This window comes from Triticum dicoccoides, chromosome 7B (assembly GCF_002162155.2).
Source record: "Triticum dicoccoides isolate Atlit2015 ecotype Zavitan chromosome 7B, WEW_v2.0, whole genome shotgun sequence".
NCBI lineage: Eukaryota > Viridiplantae > Streptophyta > Magnoliopsida > Poales > Poaceae > Triticum > Triticum dicoccoides.
In genome coordinates, this window is record NC_041393.1 from 33,573,240 (window position 1) to 33,592,574 (window position 19,335).

The 19,335-nt window shown below is 41.8% G+C and overlaps 3 non-coding genes and 1 pseudogene across 3 annotated transcripts; all 4 read left to right on the forward strand.

Annotated features, from left to right (window-relative positions):
* Positions 1–14,516: 14,516 nt before the first annotated feature.
* On the forward strand, positions 14,517–15,768 carry LOC119338554 (annotated as a pseudogene).
* Positions 15,769–17,900: 2,132 nt separating this feature from the next.
* LOC119342336 lies at positions 17,901–17,992 on the forward strand. Its single transcript, XR_005165537.1, has one exon. It is a non-coding gene; the product is annotated as a small nucleolar RNA SNORD96 family (small nucleolar RNA).
* Positions 17,993–18,499: 507 nt separating this feature from the next.
* LOC119342509 lies at positions 18,500–18,584 on the forward strand. Its single transcript, XR_005165632.1, has one exon. It is a non-coding gene; the product is annotated as a small nucleolar RNA U36a (small nucleolar RNA).
* A 53-nt stretch (positions 18,585–18,637) lies between these two features.
* LOC119342366 lies at positions 18,638–18,728 on the forward strand. Its single transcript, XR_005165566.1, has one exon. It is a non-coding gene; the product is annotated as a small nucleolar RNA Z223 (small nucleolar RNA).
* The last annotated feature ends 607 nt before the right edge of the window (positions 18,729–19,335 follow it).

Sequence of the window (19,335 nt, forward strand, 5' to 3'; positions counted from 1 at the left end):
TTGAATTTTGTTTCTAGAAATCTTTTAGATTCCACTGTAGGGCGGTACTTTTATGGAGATTACTTTGGGTGAAGCTACTAAATTACTTGATAATATCATGGCAAATTATTCACAATGGCATACCAAAAGAGCACCTACTAGTAAAAAGGTTAATTGTGTTGAAGACATTAGTACTTTGAGTGAAAAAGTTGATGTACTTATGAAATTGGTTGCTAGTAAAAATGCTCCTATTGATCTTAATGATGTGCCTCTGGCTACTTTTATTGAGCAAAATAGTGATCCATTATATGTGAATTTTGTCTCACAAAACAATTTTAATAACAATGCTTATAGAGGTAATTTTAATCCTAGCCCTTTTCCTGGAAGTTCCTTCCCTCTGATCTTGAGAGTAATATTAAAGAATTTATCAATGCTCAAAATGTTTTCAACACTACGATAGAAGGAAAATTGAGTAAGATTGATGATATGTCTAGAATCATTGATAGAATTTCACATGATGTAGAAAATCTCAAGATAAAATTTTTTCCACCCAAGGTTGACATTAATGAATCAATAAAAGATTTATATGTTTCTATAGAAGAAAGTAAGAAAAGAACCGCTATGCTTAGAGCTAAAAGTGAATTTTTAAAAAGAGCATTTTGGCCCGATTGCTTTCATAATAATGACGAAGATGTTAAGATGATTGGTGTTTCTTATACTGATTCCCTGTTTAGTAATATTAAGCTTGATGATAAGGGGACTTAGGAAGAGTCAACTTTAGCTAGAAGCCGTCCCCATAGTTTGGAGGGTGAAAATCTTGTTGAAAATTTTGATAAAAGTGGGTTTGGAGAGGTAATAACTTTAACTTGTGATGTTCCCACTCTCTTGGATTACAAGGAATTTAATTATGATAGTTGCTCTTTGATTGAATGCATTTCTTTCTTGCAATCCATGCTAAATTCACCCAATGCATACGAACAAAATAAGGCTTTTACTAAACATATCGTAAAAGCTATGATGAAAGCTTTAGAAGAAAAGTAAGAACTAGAATTTCAATTCCTAGAAAAATATATGATGAATGGGAACCCACCATTAAAGTCAAGCTAAAAAATTATGAGTGCAATGGTTTATGTGATTTGGGTGCTAGTGTTTCCACAATTCTGAAATCTCTATGTGACGTGCTATGTTTTACCAATTTGGAAGAGTGTTCTCCTAATTTTCACTTGGCGGATGCTACTATTAAAAAACCTTTGGGAAGAATTAATGATGTTCTTATTCTTGCAAATAGGAATTATGTTCCCATATATTTTATTGTGCTTGGTGTTGGTTGCAATCCGTCTTGCCCCATAATACTTGGTAGATCATTTTTGCGAACTATAGGTGTCGTGGTTGATATGAAAGAAGGGAATATTCAATTTCCGTTTCCACTAAGAAAGGGTATCGAACACTTCCCAAGAACTAGAATTAAGCCACCCTATGAATCAATCATGAGGGCAACCTATCGAACAAAAACCAAAGATGGCAATACTTCAAACTATGCATTATGCCTAGTTAGGGGCATAAAACAATTGCGCTTGTTGGGAGGCAACCTAACAAATATAATAAAATTTTCACTTTTTGTTTCTGTTTTTGTGTGTTTTCACAATTATGCTACTGTTATGATTGTGCTTTAGTGTTTAATTAGTGTTTTTGCCAAGTAAAGCCAACCTAACTCTTTCTTCTAACGACAAATCGATAATTTTACTTGGGCCTATATTTTTATTCGTCACATATCATGAGTTTTGCTTGGAGCGTCTTGTATTATTTGAGTCTTTGTTTGTTTTCCTTTTTAGTTTGCCACAATCATCCTTGTTGGACACACCTATTTGTGAGAGCCATAATGATGCTATCATTTGTTTGAATTGCTCTAGTACTTCACTTATATATTTTGTAGCACGCCGATGGTTTAACTTTTGAAGAAATACTCTGATGATTCACTTAGATCATTTTGAGAGTTAGTAAAATTTTGAAGAAATACTCTCATGATTCACTTAGATAATTTTGATAGTTAGTAAAAATTTGAAGAAATCCTCTCATGCTTCACTTATATTATTTTGATATGTGAAAATTTTGAAGAAATATTTATGCCCTTGTTCTTCACTTAAATTTGTTTGAGAACTTAGTAATATATGAAATTAGTACCAAAGTGATAGATATTCAAGAGGGATATAATAAAAACTTTCATGAAGATCGTTGGATATTAAAACTTGATTCCTTGTAATAGTTTTGAGATATGGAGATAGTAATATGCGAGTCATGTTGGTGAGTAATTATGCTTTAGTAAGAATATTGGTGTTAAGGTTTATGATTCCCTATGCAAGCATGAAAGTCAACAGTTATGCAATGAAATTACATCCTACTTGTGGTGCATTATTCGGTGTTAGTTATGTTCAATGCTCGTTTATGATTTTTTTCATTTTTTGGTTTGTTTCTTCTCAATCTATTTGCTAGCCTATCCTTGTACTAAGCAGGAATACTGCTTCTGCATCCAAAATCCTAAACCAAGTTTTGCAAAATGAGTCCACCATACCTATCTATATGCGGTGCTTCCATGCCGTTCCAAGTAAATTTGTATGTGCGAACTCTAATTTTCAAAATGAATTTCCTTTTTGTGTGCCCGTACCGCTCATGAAGCAGCACAGGGTGGCCAATATTTTCCATACTAGGTAGGTTATTCTCAAGATGATTTTTTATTCACTTGTCGTTGCACGAGAGTGTGGAAGGTAATAGGGATGCCCAGTCCTGAAATGCAAACAAATACTATGATAATAAATTCCTTTGAAAGTGTTGGTATGGAAGGCACCCGTGGATACGACAAGCCATGGATTGTGAAAGAATGGTGGAAAGGAAATAAATTTTATTTTATGTTTGGGAACCGCTTGTGATTTATGTAGCATGGAAGATATTGGGAATTCTCGATTGTTTTCGTTGAAGGGAAAAGCATGCCTCTCAAAACAATTTTTTCTCTCAATTTAAGCTTTAAGCTCTGGCACCTCTACAAATCTCTGCTTCCCTCTGCGTAGGGCCTATCTATTTACTTTATGGAATTTTTTATTTCTGAGTCTCCATCTTCTCTTACAAAGCACCAACTAGGGAACACTATTATCGTACTAGTGCATTGGATATAGCTAATATTTGAGTGTGTTTCATGAATGGATCAATGATTGAGCATGATGGGCGAGGGATAGCTTTCTTTAGCATTGATATTTTGAAAGAAATGGTTGCTTGTTGATATGCTTGAGTATTGATGTCTTCATGTTAATTATGGACTATTGCTTTGAATCACCTAAAGTCCAAATGTCCATGCTACAAAAGAAAAGAATATGTGATTAACATGTTAGGCAACATTCCACATCAAAAATTCTGTTTTTATCATTTACCTACCACTACTAGGGAAAACGCTATACACAGAGGTATAGCAGTAGCGTTGGTCAAAACTCGGCGCTAGCGCTACTTAGTAGTAGGACTTGTTGCAAAACCACGCTACAACCATTATTTTAGCAATAGCGCGTCTTCATAGAAAAGTGCTACTACTAAAATTCCCTCACTAGTGCCGGTAGGCTAGGAATAGTAGCAGCGGTTCTCCTGGAAACACGCTACTGCTAAAAACATTGTAACAGCGCATTTTTGCAGTAGAGTGCTACTGCTATGTAAAAGAAAATAAATAGAAAAATAAGTAGAAAAGTAAATGAAAATGAAAGAAATAGAAAAAGGAGAAATGAAAAAAAGAAAATGTAAAGAAAACAAAAGAAAAAGAAAAAGAAAACAGAAAGGGTTATCTGTAGCGTGTTTCTCTGGAACACGCTATAGCTATCTTAGCTACACCGTGTTTCAGAAAAACGCGCTACTGCTAGTTTGACTCAAATCCCGGCAGCCCGGCCGGGCTCAAAATTTCGCTAAGTCCTTTCTCCCCCTCTCTACTCCCCCCTGTTCCCCAACTGCTCCATCGCCGCCGTTGCCCTACCGCCTTCGACCACACCGCCGCTGCCCGAGGCCGCCCCCTCGACCTCACAGCCGCCACCCGAGGCCGTTGTCGACTTCACTGTCGCCTCCCTCGAGCTTGCCGCCGCCGCCCTTGACCTCACCGCCGCTGCCCGAGCCAGAGCCTGCCCTCGCCGCCGACCGTAAGGCTATGCCTCTCCTGTACCTACCCTCCTATTTCTCTCTGCTAGGGTAATTATATATATGTTGATACTGTGTTGATGTTCATGTGAACCCTAGGTGTTCATATGAACCCTAGATTTATTTAGGGCAGTAGGCATTTTATAGCATTTAGGAAAAATGATTAGCAATTTTTTTAGGAAATTAGATAGGGCAATTTTTATGAAAATTCCTAAACAGTAATTCCATTTAGCTTTAAACTAATAGAGGGTATATAAATAATAGTAGCATTTAGATTTAAATTAACAGAGGGTATAAACAAAAAACACTTAGCTATAAAAAAATATTTTGACTACGGACCTGAATTTGTTCCAAATTTCATTCCAATGAAATTTGAATTATTTGGACTATGGACCTGAATATTTTTGAAGAAATTGGGTGTAGGTACTAAGGTTTGGCTGTGGAAATTCTGGTGAGGTCAAAAGGGTTAGAGAAAATGTAGTTCCTAGACTTTTAGCTTTAGACAAAAAACAAAAGTATTTAGCTGTAAATAAAAACTGTAGCTATGGCATTTAGCTATAAACGAAAAACAGATTTGTTTTTCATTTCAAAAACTTGGTCAAACAGAACAGTAGCTATGGCATTTAGATATATGTCATTGATGTTCATTTGCATATTCCATTATTGTTGATTATATCTTTTCATTGAAGTGGCCATGTTATATGCAAATTCCTCAATAGTGTTTGCTCATGTTATATCTTTTCATTGAAGTTGTTCGATTGTGCCCAAGTGGCTTTGTTGTTTCCAGGGAATGATGCTGAGTGGCCTATGTTTTGCCGGAATGTTGATTCATTTTTGTTTCGGCAAATTTCAGGTTCTCGATTTGTCCACTTTTTAGCAAAGGTCATGCCGAATTTTTCCGTGAATTTCGGCATGACTTGTGCTACAAACTAGGACATATCGAGTGCCCGGGATTTGCCGCACCAGGAAGGAGTCAACATTCCTGCAAAACAATAGTCCTTTTTATGTCATTATTCATTTTATTAGGTCTAGAATTAATTGACTAGATTTAATCATAGGAAACATGGCTAGCAATGATCAAGGACAGGGTTCTGGTGATTGCGACGATGTCTACTGGGCGGCAGACGAATATTTTAGCCTTACTGACGATCAACCGATGTTGTTGCTGGGCCCACCGGTGGCATCGGGGACTGAGACCGACACGTAGACCGGTGTTGAGACTGAGACCGGCGCTGAGATTCAGACCGGCATCGAGACCGGCGCTGAGACCGGTGCTGCCTCGGGGAGTGGAGCCGGTGTAGAACCGAAAGCAAAGAGGCAACGGGTTCCTAACAAACTCAAGACTACTAGACTGGTGGTCACGAAGGTGGACGATGGCAATTTTGAGCCAAAGGCGCCCGAGGCAGCGCGCGCGTGCTACGGCAATCAAATAGGCTGCATCGTACGGACAACCGCCACCATCAACGATGAGAAACTACACAAGATAGAAAATATGAGGAGCTCCCTCCTAAAGAAGTTTCACCAGATATTCTTGTTCCCGGGCCGGAATGAGAAGGATTATGAAGATCCAGACGAGGACCCGACAATGAAGAAGATAAACAAACACGCCATGACCAAGTTTAGCGACGCGTTGGCCGCCTGGAAAAATCGAGTGAAAGCAAAGATCAATGACGGGGAACCCTAGTCCGAGATTGTAAACGATAATCCGACAATCACGGAAGAGCAGTTTCAAATATTCAAGGAGGCTTGCGAGGCCGAAGTTGCCAAAACAAGTCTAACTACATGAAGGGGCTTCAAAAGAGGAACATTGGGAGCCACCACCTTGGAAGTCGTGGTTACGGCGGAAAGAGGTCCAAATGGGCCAAGGAGGACGCGGAAGCCGCAAGTCTGGGCATCCCAGACCCCTTGGCGGATTTCACCGTCCCACAGGAGCGTGACGTCCTGAGGGCCCGACACCGTTTGGACCCAGTGAAGAAGGTTTACGAGACAACACCGGTCAATACGGAGTTCATGAGACTGCTGGTAATTTTAGTTTCTGATCAATTCGACTGCACACGTTAGTCATATTTGTAAACGATCCTTGTGCCTTTTGCAGAGAGAGCAACACCGGATTGCGGCCGAAAGCGACCCGCCGTCTGAGGCATTGGCGAGGCCCAAGTGGTACACTCCATTCAACCGGGCGTTGAAGATATTGAAATGACAACCGGTGGATACTCGACCGTCGTATGGACGCGTGCACGGTGTCGGAGACAGCGCCACGTGGAAGAAGTACTACCGTGAGACCACGGAGAAGAGAAAGGAAAGACGGAGGTTAATTGAAGAAAATATCGACAAGAAGGTTGAGATTGCGGTTGAGAAGAAATCATCTCAGACAGTCGCAACAGCGGTAGCTGCCACAAAACAGGCGATTGCAGATATATCTACTTCCTTGGTGACGGGCGTTTTCACTTGGACAAGGCAAAATCCAGAAAAAATGCAGAGGACTTTCCCCTTGCTGACTTCTTGGGAGCACCTGCTCCCGCACCTGCTCCCGTACCTGCTCCCGCACTGGCTCCCGCACCGGCTCCCGCACCAGCTCCCGCACTGGACGTGCTTGGTGGTACCTCCTCTTTGGCTGAGCTCGATGCCCCCACGGTATCTGTCACACCGGCTCCCTTCAATATAAATGTATAATCTCCCGTTTTCGTTGCCTTTCGGATGTCTCACATCGCCGACTTTTCTTTGCAGGCCGACGAAACCCCGTGCACCATATTGTACACCATCAGCGAACAGAAGGTGGACGTGGGGAAGGCGACGATAATTGAGCCGAAGGAACCATTGTTCCACAGCCGGCCGATCCCCCCGAACTTCTTCAAAGTCTCAGTGGCCAGTGTCAAACTAGGCCACGAGAATTTGCCTCCTCTAATACCAGTGGGGGATGACGACAAGACCCTGCGGCTGCTTGGTGATTGTTGCAATGGGTGGGTCCTGTTGTGGCCAAAGAGTCTGCTTCGTCTGGAGGCGGCCGGGAGCACACCCACGAGCACGCAGCCTCAGCAAGGTATGAACATCAACACCCCACCTACCCAATTAGCATCGGGTGTCGGGTTGGGTGATAGCGGACGGGGTAAGGAGGAGGCTCCATTAGTCGCTGATGACGTCGCCCTGGATGAGGATGACGATGGCGCTGAACAGTATGTCTATACTGGCGCCTCCTCAGGGTTTGAGCGTCATGAGTCGGTGCCTGAATTACCGTCTCAACGTAGTATTGACGACCTTCCGGTAGTAAAGAAGTCTAGGAAGAGAGCGAGGAAAGGCAAAAAAGCTGATTCTATGATCCAGCCGCCTCAGCAGCCTCGGCTTCAGGACCGTATAAATATCCCCGATGCGAATAAATGGCATATCCCCGGTCAACCAATCCTACCTGCAACAGCGCTACGGGCCAGATTCGGTGATCTAAGGAGACTTCATGATGATGTGCTGCGGGTAGAGAAAGGCCTCATCGCCTCGAAAGATCCAGGAGACCCACTCTACGTGGTTAACGTTCCGCGGCAAATGTCGTACATCGACAGCTTCCCTGCGGATAAGTTCTTCCTCCGATTCGATTACATATTCGACATGTTTCATGTGAAGAAGCTGGATTTTATGTTTGTCCGCCATTATGCCTTGCACATGAACTACATCATTGGGGTTAAGCAGATACGTCATATCTGTGTCGCTGACCCATACTACATGCACGAGAGCTTCTTGGGAGTCTGTGTAGAGCAGCGTGAATACGCGAGGGATTACATCATCAGTTTCATGCTCGCCAATAAGGACAAGGAGGCGATTCTCGTGCCTTATCATCCTGTGTAAGTCATCCGCGCTGCTATCCTTCCTTCGATTTCAATAATTCATTTGCATGGTGGAGGCTAATTAATTTGAGGTGTACTTATTTTGCGCAGTGGCAGGCGTGCCGTCCTCATCATCCTCTACCCCCGATTCTCCCACGCTCTTTACTTGGACTCGTCTAAGAACATTCACAAAAAGGATTACACCCACATCAAAGATGTTCTCGACAGTGCTATGTTTTACTACCAAGCAAGGGGTGGAGAGGTTAGGGACAAGAAGAGAAGGGGCGGCAGGGCCGCCTTCAGCCATAAGACCGACTTCTGCTGCATCCAGCAACCGAACGATTCTCTTAATGATGGATTCTATGTCCTACACCACATGCTGGAGTACAGACGGAATCACCAGAACCTTCACATGTCACCTAGATCTGGCGATGCCCATATTCTGCAATGGGCAAAGGACATAGGAGATATCGAGGATCATCGACTTCGAGCTGAGTTCTATAACATCCAGCGCGAACTTGCCCAAATCATCATGAAAGAGGTCGTCGGAAAAACAGGGATGTTCTACGGAGAAGGACAAATGTCGCGGGAAGACGTCCGAACATGGATAGCCTCTCAGCGTCTCGACATGAAGCCTTTCACTAAGCTCGGGGACTATCTCCCTGACCTCGATGGATGGCACGGCATGTTGGAGTGATTGTCGATATATGACAAATGTGTCTGTTTAGTCCATACTTTCTGTATGACAAAACTTTGAGTTATGCGCAGTGAAACTTTATTTGTGATGTAATTAAACCATCCTCCTCCTCGACTAGCGAAGATCACTCTAGCTAGGGCATTTTGGGTACGATGAAGTTTGTTATTTATGCTTATGATATGTTGTTTCTATTTTTGTCAAGTCTGTCTCTTTCTATTGCTCAACTATATATGTTGCATATCATCGACTCATGTGACGATGTAGGTGCATAGATCATCGATGGCGAAGAAGTGCTACGCCAGGAGTATATATACGATGAGTGGCCGGAGTGCCAGGCCCAGGTGTTGCCGGTTTCCGGTTTCCGAGCGACAGGCAGTAGTTAGTTTAGGTTCACGCTAATGTGAGAGAGGGATACGAACTCATGTACTCAAAGTGATAGCTCTTCTCGCGTATACCATTGTTTAGATGGATGACGATGTATTTGCAAGCAATCAAGACTTGTATCGCTATTTTCGAGATGATGATGAGAGACCACTTTGTGTTGGATGATGATTATGATGAGACTATTTGTATGTATATGCTATGATTACATTCATGGTCTCGCAGGCATTTGTATGTGTATCATGATGACATTTCTATGTGCTAAAGATTCTTCTATAAAGCCTCTTCAAATACAAAACAAATATGCCAAAAAAAACAAAAAACTGTTAAATTAGCAGTAGCGAGTGTATAAAAGTTAGCAGCAGCACCGCGATAGCAGTAGCGCGTCGTTGCAAAGGGCGCTAGAGCTACTAGCAGTAGCGAGCTCCAAGTAACCGCGCTGCTGCTACACTTGTGTAGCAGTAGCACCGGTGACCACGCGCTACTGATACACCTAAAACCCGCGCTGCTGCTAGCCTTTTCCCTAGTAGTGTACTCGAGGACGAGTAGGAATTAATCTTGGGGATGCTGATACGTCTCCAACGTATCTATATTTTTTTATTATTCCGTGCTGTTATAGTATCAATCTTGGATGTTTCATATTCATTTACTAGCAACTTTATATCATTTTTTGGGACTAACCTATTGACATAGTGCCTAGTGCTATTTTGTTGCTTGTTTTTTACTTTGCAGAATATCAATATCAAACAAAGTCCAAATGCCACGAACCTTTTTGGAGATTTTTTTCTCGTGACAAGAGATGCCGAAAGCTTCTGGAGGCCACGAGATGAGGCCTGTGGGGCCCACTAGGCACCAGGGCACGCCCTAGTGGTAGTGAAGCCCGTGGGACCTGCCTTACCTTGCCCCCGACTCTATAAATACTATAAAAACCTAGAAACCCTAGGGGAGTCGACGAAACACTTTTTCCACCGCCGCAAGTTCCAGAACCATAAGATCCAATCTAGAGGCCTTTTTCGGCACTCTTACCTTGCCCCCGACTATCTATGAATATTATTTGAGTCTTCTCTGAACTCTTTTATGCATGATTTAAATAGGTTGGTATTTCTCTCCGATCTATTGATTTGGTTTGGCCAACTAGATTGATCTATCTTGCCATGGGAGAGGTGCTTTGTGATGGGTTCAATCTTGCAGTGTCCTCACCCAGTGACAAGTAGGGGTAGCGAGGCAAATATAGTATTTCTGTCATTAAGGATAAAAAGATGGGGTTTATATCATATTGCTTGAGTTTATCCCTCTACATCATGTCATCTTGATTAATGCATTGCTATGTTCTTTTGAACTTAATACTCTAGATGAAGGTAGGAGTCGGTCGATGTGTGGAGTAATAGTAGTAGATGCAGAATCGTTTCGGTCTACTTGTCACGGATGTGATGCCTATATTCATGATCATTGCCTTAGATATCGTCATAACTATGCGCTCACTATAAGAAATATGTCAACTAGTGACCTTCTGACAGTGACCCTGGAAGAATTGGTCATAGATCTATGATCATTTCAGACCAATTGGTCAAAAGCTGTCCGGGGGGCCCCAAACCCTAAACTATAATGACCATTTTGGTTAGAAAGGTCGTAATTTCCTTACACAAAATGGTCATAAAGCAGATGGCACTGGCCCGCTGCCTTATTTCTAGCTGATCATGACCAATATAGATGGTCATAACCTTGTAAATTGTGGTGGGTTGCTATGACTAGGCGCCACCTCATCAGTTTTGCCTATGTGTCACGTCCATGTGGCAGTTTTTGCCCTAGGTTGTGAAGCAACCTATATTTCTGTCATTCCCAAAATTCCCAATAAAATCTCATAAATTCTTTGGGTCATATATTCGTCAAATATGTAAAAAAACCTTCCTTCCCTAGTTCAAAAATAATTCGAAAATATTCATTTTCCTATTTTGTTCAGAAAAACACTTTGTGAAGCAAGTACCACTTTGGCATGTCCAAATGGTATCCATTTTCTACAGTGCTTTCCTATGCCCAAATAACCATCCTCCACCAAATGCCAGCTTAATCCATTCATTATTTTGAGCCCAGCTTCAACATTCGTATTTATGTCCAATGTTGTACTTTGCAAAGCAAGCACCACCTAGGCTCCTCCTTTTGAGCTGAAAATTTGTGAAGACGGTCTTCTTAGTAACTAATCATCCTCAGCCAAACCTCACGCCCATTAGCCATGTGCATTTCCCGTACTGCTAAACAAACACTTGGCTACTTATTCATGTTTGAGCATCGATCCGTCTCCTCGTGAGAATCTTATGTTGTGATTTTCTTCCTAGCACCTACCTGGGGAGTGCCCAACCCACTAGACATGCCTAGACCGCCCAGAACACATGGCAACGCCACGGTCACGCGGTGACCACGCGGCGGGCATGCGAGTTTACGCGCTCTAGAGTTGGGGCCCTCGGCCACCGTCCAAACCTCGACGTATCACCACCAAACCATGTATTTATGATTAAATAAGTACTTCTGTGACTAGAAATTAATTTTGGAAAAAATAAATAGCAAACTATGAGGCAGCTGCAGTTCAAATTTGACCCGCTTCCTACTGAATTGGTGGGAATTTGTCTTTTTCACCAGAGGTAGATCAAAACTTATGAAACCCAACCATTTTGTCAATTGTGCATTAAATATGGCCTAGTATTTTAGAAAATTGATTTGGTCCAATTTTGCAACAAATATATGGTAGGTCCTTAAAAAAACTCATTTCAGGCACTCGAAAAATGGAAAATGAATTTTCCGTGCAAAGAAATGAAAACTCCCTTAGGCAACATTGTTTGGAATTCCAAGATGGACCCTTGTGCACAATATGATATCATTTGCACAAACTATGCCATGAATGTGGCCATAAGATTGATCATTTGACTTGAAAGCCATGAATCTTCACACATGATAGCTCATTTTTGAGAACACTTTTTAAAAATAATTTCTGTATTAAAAGTTTATTATTTTTCCTGGAAACTTGGTCACATATAATGACACAATGAGAAGGTTTTCCAATTTTTTGATTTTTTTGAATTTTTTATGCCCGTTTCAAAATGTGGTCAAAACGATGGGCTTGACCGTTCCTAGCTAGTGGTTGAATCTTGGAAAACTTTTGATGTTTCTATGATTAAAAAGATACTTATGTACCTAGAAATGATTTTTGGAAAAAAATAAATAGCAAACTATGAGGCAGCTGAAGTTCAAATTTGACCCGCTTCCAACTGAATCGGCGGAGATTTGTCTTTTTCACTAGAGGTGGATTAAAACTTTTTACACCCAACCATTTTGTCAATTGTGCATTTAATATGGCCTAGTATTTTATAAAATTGATTTGGTCCAATTTTGCAACAAATATTTGGTAGGTCCTTCACAAACAAACCTCATTTGGGGCACTCAGAAAATGGAAAATGAACTTTCCGTGCAAAGAAAATGAAAACTACCTTAGGAAACATTGTTTGGAATTCCAAGATGCACCTTTGTGCACAATATGAGATCATTTGAACAAACTATGCCATGAATGTGGCCATAAGATTGATCATTTTGCTTGAAAGCCATGAATCTTCACACATGATAGCTCATTTTTGAGAACACTTTTTAAAACTAATTTCCGTATTACAAGTTTATTATTTTTCCTGGAAACTTGGTCACATATAATGACACAATGCGAAGGTTTTCCAATTTTTTGATTTTTTTGAATTTTTTATGCCCGTTTCAAAATGTGGTCAAAACGGCGGGCTTGACCGTTCCTAGCTAGTTGTTGAATTTTGGAAAAAATTTGATGTTTCTCTGATTAAATAGATACTTATGTACCTAGAAATGATTTTTGGAAAAAATAAAGAGCAAACTATGAGGTAGCTACAGTTCAAATTTGACCTGCTTTCGAGCTTAATCGGCAAATATTTGTCTTTTTCACTAGAGGTGGATCAAAACTTTTTACACCCAACCATTTTGTCAATTGTGCATTAAATATGTCCTAGTATTTTATAAAATTGATTTGGTCCAATTTTGCAACAAATATTTGGTTGGTCCTTCACAAAAAAACCTCATTTGGGGCACTCGGAAAATGGAAAATGAATTTTCCGTGCAAAGAAAATGAAAACTCCCTTAAGCAACATTGTTTGTAATTCCAAGATGCACCCTTATGCACAATATGAGATCATTTGAACAGACTATGCCATGAATGTGGCCATAATATTGAGCATTTGGGTTGAAAGCCATGCATCTTCACCACTTGATAGCTCGTTTCTGAGAACACTTTTTTAAAATAATTGTTGTATTAAAACTTTATAATTTTTGCTGGTAACTTGGCCACATATAACGACACAATGCGACGGTTTTGCAACTTTTTGAATTTTTTTTGAATTTTTAAGCCCGTTTCAAAATGCGGTCAAAACGACGGGAATGACCGTTCCTAGGTAGTGGTTGAATCTTAGAAAACTTTTTGTGTTTCTATGATTAAATAAATACTTATGTACCTATAAATAATTTTTGGAAAAAACAAAAAGCAAACTACGAGGCAGCTGCAGTTCAAATTTGACCCGCTTCCACCTGAATCGGCGGAGATTTGTCTTTTTCACTAGAGGTGGATCAAAACTTTTTACACCCAACCATTTTGTCAATTGTGCATTAAATATGTCCTAGTATTTTAGAAAAATTTTTGGTAAAATTTTGAAACAAATATTTGATAGGTCCTTCACAAAAAAATTCATTTTGGACATTCAAAAAATGGAAAATGTTTTTTTGCCCAAAAACTCATTTCTCATGACATATTTTTAAAGATATTTATCTTGTTTCATGTTTGTTACTTTTCCTGAAAACTTATTCACATTTGGTGACACAATGAGAAGCTTTTTCATTTATTTTTGAATTTTCTCAGGTCATAAAATAGCTGATATGAGTTTAACACGTTATTTTTAGTCAACTACGACCAACTTAAATGGTCATAACGTGGTACTGCATTCTGATTGGTCCGTGGACGTCTCACGTGGATCGTGCACGGAACACCGTTGGATGGTCGCGGATCCTACGGCAGTCCTCGATCCACCACACCAACTCCAAGCCCACCTAAGCCGAAACCCTAGCTCTACTCGTGGACATTTTCCATCTACCCCTGCCTCCTTTCTTTCTCTGCCTCCTTTCTTTCTCTGCCCCTCGCTCCCTCACGCACGCACAATCCCTCCCCCGAAACCCTTGCCGCCACCACCTACGCCTCTTGTTCCGGCGTGTTCCGACGGGCCTCGCCGGCGTGCAGCCAAGATCCGAGCTCCCCTGCCTTCGCTCTTCCCTCCCCTCTGGCCAGATCAGCCTCTCGCGTCCCCAGTAGCTCGTCCCCAACCCCTTCCCATGGCTAGGATTTCGCAGGTGGCATTTCCGCCAACTCCGCCAAGGCGGCGGCGACTGTGCTCCGCCCTCTTAGACGCCCACCAACCTAGCCGCATGGCACAGCCATGGCCATGGCGGCGGCCAGATCCACGCCCTCCCTCACCTCCTCGCCGCCGCCACCTCCTCCCCGTCCCGCCGCGGCGCATCCCGCCACCACCTCCTTCCTCGATGTGTCCCGCAGCGACGCCCATCGCATCCCGCAGATGCCATCCCTCTCCCTCAATCCCCACCGTGTTCCCCAATCCCCAGCGTGGCAGTGTTGTGGCTATGGGCGGCTCTGCTCCTGCACCTCACGGCGCCGGCCGCGAGCAAGCCGGCGGCGGTGGTGGCCAGGCCGGTGTCGCGGGTGGAGGAGGCGAGGCTGTTCCACATGTACTATGGGCAGGGCTTCAAGGTCATCAATAATGCCTGGGATGGCAAGAGCTACCTCCTCATGCAGGTAGGCACACACTCGCTCATACTACATACACATGCGCCATTAGTTCATCTGCAGATTGATTGATGATTGGCGTACCAATGTACCACACTGCAATGGCGTTTTTGGAGAGCACTTCCAAGATGGCGAGCAGGACGAGGTACTGCACGGGGAGGATCAAGTCCTTCGTCATCCCCCTCGCCAACTACTCCCTCGACACCACCGCTTCTCCAGGTACACGTATACCAAGCAGAGTATGCAAGTATTTGTACACCGTACCCCGTACCGTGTATGCAGTTCCACAGCTACCGACAACTTACCGGAGTAATTTCCTTGTTTCCACCTCTGCTTGCAGTGTCCTTTGAGGTGAGCGAGCAATGGAGTCGCCAGACTGAGATCACACCAACATTCAGGAATCTTTGCAGAGTTAAATGCTTTCTTCTTGTAATGCTTTGGTTATTTGGGTCCTGGAGTGATTTTGCTACTTGTGTAGCTACTTGGAGTGCTGGAGAACTTGAAGGGGATAACATCACCTCGGGTGGCCTCTTAGTGTGTGCTCCAGGCATATGCAACTGGAAATGTGCAGCTTGTCAATGGGACAGACACAGGCAAACTCTCGCAGTTTCATGCGCATTTCGTGAGCATGGATCAAGATAAAGGTTGCAACTTCGCAGCCTACGTACCCTCCGAAGAGGACATGCGATTGCAGGTACGTTTATCACTAGCCCTGTAATCTGTGCAGCTATCTGAACTAACAAAACTAATGATGTGTCTAATATGGTTTTGTGCAGAGGGCCGAGTGAATCAAATACCTGGGAACATTCACGAACACCGAAGACAGGGCCAATGCAGTATATAATGCAGTTAAGACCAGTAAATGCGACAGAATTAGCATGTGGTGATCAGCCAACAAAATAGTGTTTATGCACTCAGTAATACTACTATGTGTGTAGCATTTTTCTAACTGTACAATAGCACTCACTCCTCTACTGTCACATAATAGATTAGCCTTGAATTCATCTAGTTTGGATCAGAACAGAACCATTGATTAATACTAGATGATTGTTACTGTACATTTGGTTACAGATTTCTTTGAACTAGTTTGATTCCCTGTTGATCTACATCTTTTACTTACTCACATGCTTGACTGAATATGCTACTGCTGTTACCCTAGTGGTGAACAAGATAGGCATTCTATTGCTTGTTTCCTTGCTTCCACAAATTAAAACTCAGTAATCTTGTTAACTGCTACCGCTGTCATGAACCACACATCTGAGATGAACTTGACATTGATTTGCTCGTGTGTCAAGTATGGATAGACTTTGGTATTCACCACTATTCAGGCAGTTGAAGTGTGCGTGTTGCTGCGGCTATTAAGATGTCGTTGGGTTGTTATCACTAGTACTAGTCCTATCAAATTGCCTGTGAGTAGTTCATTACCATGCTATCCAGGGGAAATTCATTTATGTGCCTGTGAATTCGTTCTTGGTGTGTATGTATGTATATGTGCTAGCAACATGAGTAGGAATTAGCATCATGCTCGGCTTGGATGAATTGCATGCATACATTGATCCAGGGAAAAGTGTATGGCCGATACAATCCTCTTTTTCACAAAGCTATTATACACTTTGGGAAATACAGTAATTTGTTTTTTACTAAGTGCACTACAAGTATGGATGCTGATGCATGCATGCATCTAGGGTGAGTCGTACCTAGTTGTTCTTTATGCATCTCTAGTCGTATCTAGTATTGTTTTAATAGAATCAGTAGAATTTCTGCGTACATTGGGATTGCTCTTTTTGCTTCATATTATGGTGGAAATGTCTTGCTAGCTTATTGTGGCAGCCGGCTGGATTATCGCTCATAGTGTCACTCGTATCACGCTACACTGGCTCGGCTTCTACCGGCTGTTCCTGTGCCGTGCTACGCTGGCTGGGCTTCTCTGGACCGGTAAAAAAAATTAATAGATCGATCATTGGCATGGAGAGATCGATCCTTCTGTGCGATCCGTTCGGTGAAAAAAAAGAATAGGATCCATCGGGGTAGTATATTTGTACTGGTATGATGAACAAGAGCTTCCAGTTAATTACATAATATTGGGGATGTAGTTTTACTTGCCTAGTTGTTCATCGGGCTGCTCTCTTGTATTGTTTGAGTGCGCCAACTAGTTCGGCCAGCCTCTCTATGATTTACTCTGATAGATTATGGAGTGCTTTTATCTATATTTGTGAAAAATTTGACCCAACAAAAAAATGTTAGTCAGTATGCTCTCTCAAAGTTGAGTTTGGGCTGCTGCATATGAATGATTTTTTTTTGCAGTTTGATTTTGAGGATGTTGTTGCTGCTAAAGTAGCAACAACAACAATCACGCTTTGGTTCCCCAAAATTTAGATGGCACTTGCATCTCTACATACACACACATATGAATATGCACCTCGGTTTGGCTCAGTTTGCATGTTTACATTTGCTTTAACTTTGACTGAAACTATCTTGGTGACACTTGCATCAATAGTGTGTTATGACCTTATAGATGTCCTTGGAGAAGATGGCCATTGGAGTGAAGGGGAGGAACAACCTTGTCCTGCTCGAGGAGGAGGAGGAGGAGGACCACCCGAGCTCGATGACGACATGGCAACAGGTAGCACTCGCCTTCCTCCCAAGGTGAAGGTCTGATCCGCCTGTTTAGATGGCCTGCTCTTGTCTTATGCATGTGCGGGGAGAAGAAAGCAATTGGACTGAATTATATTTGCATGTGAGGGGAGCGATCCTTTTGGTAGATGCAGAGTATAGATTCACAAAATTCACCACATGAGCGTACTACCTATATCCAAATTCTGGATACAACTTGCATGCTTGAAAAGATGATTTGATTGAATGCTTGAAAAGATGAGTCGCTAAAGTGAATGATGTGAGGGATGTTCTCACGTATTACTGTTAGTGTCGTTCCTTTTCTGTCTTCTTTTGTCAAATTTTGTTTTTTGTAGTAATTTAAGTTCTGTTTTATAGACCTATTTGTTTGTGTTACTGTTCTATTTGTCTGGTGATGAAAAACCTGTTAATCATACCATCTTTCGGGACTGATTGGTCATAGTGCGCCCATGCTGTCATTCTGCAATTCTGAGGACAAATTGAACAACTTGACTGTAATTTTTCTGAATGCTTTCAAACTTACATGTCATCTATTTTTCAGTTTTTTATTCTGTTGTTTACTATGTATAGAATATGGCTGGAAAACAATGAAAACCGAATAAAACACCATCTTTTTGGACACCTAATGACTGGACAAATATGTTCATATTTTTTAAGTTGCTTTGATCTTTGTTGATAATTTTTTGGTCTAAAATCTTTCTCTATGAAGAGAGTACAAGCAGATGGGCGGTCTGAACTGATGCCATGTTGATATGTCTGCATCATCTGTGCTACCCTTGTGGTTGGCATCTGAGAGAAAAAAATTGTGCACTTTGTTCTTCTCATAAGTTACATTTTTTAAATTCTTCTGCTTTTTGTCCTGTTTTCACTTAGCTTCTACTATCCCTCTTTGTTGCACTTGGTCTGAGGGGCATGTAGTGGGCGCGGATAGAGAAATGGTTTACTTGCCAACCCATTGCAGAGTTTGCCATTTCTTTGGATTAGTGGTAGTGATTTGAACCTTACCCGTGCTTCTGATTAATTCATGAAGGACAAGGGAAAACATGGTTGAATTTCTTAATATGAGGCAAAAAGAGACACTCTCATTATTTTCATTCTTTTAGATTCATGTGTTCTATTTGACCATGGCTGTGATGAAAAACACTTTCAACAAACATGCCAGTTCTGCTTCTGAAAATTCATGACCGAAAATCCTGTTATACAAGATCTGTTTAGTACTCATGTATTATGGCCGTGGCTTATTTAGTATGTGCTTGATGTGCCTTGTGTATTGGTGCCTAATTAGCTTCTTTTAGGGGATAATCTACTGGTTATAGCAAGATTTTACTCTTGTGCTGTGGAATAGATGGTTCATGTGTACTGTGATGTACTAGTTGAGCTCTGTTGGCTGTACTAGTCGAACTCTGCTCCTTCTAACTCATATCAATTTTGCTCCTGCTACTGTACAAGTGATGCTTGTGTGATTGTTGATGGATAGGAACTAGCAAACTTTGTTGTTTTGCAACTGAATGAACACAACTTCAGTTTGTACATCACCCAACTTGCTGCTGCGATGGCTGTCGATGCCGGCAAGCCTGCAACATCTCCGATGAGCTGTAGGACCTGGACACCTTAGTTATCCCCTGCTCCTCCTCCTTCCACCCTCATCTCATGTGCGCCAAGTCCATCTATCTCATGTGCATGTAGATCATGATGTACCAGAACCCTGCAAAAGAACTACTGATGTAATATGCAAAGAACAAATTGAAACCATGTTATGTATCCTGACTTATTATTTTCTTCTCTAGCAAATTGTAGACATGAATCTCTAGTTGACCTAT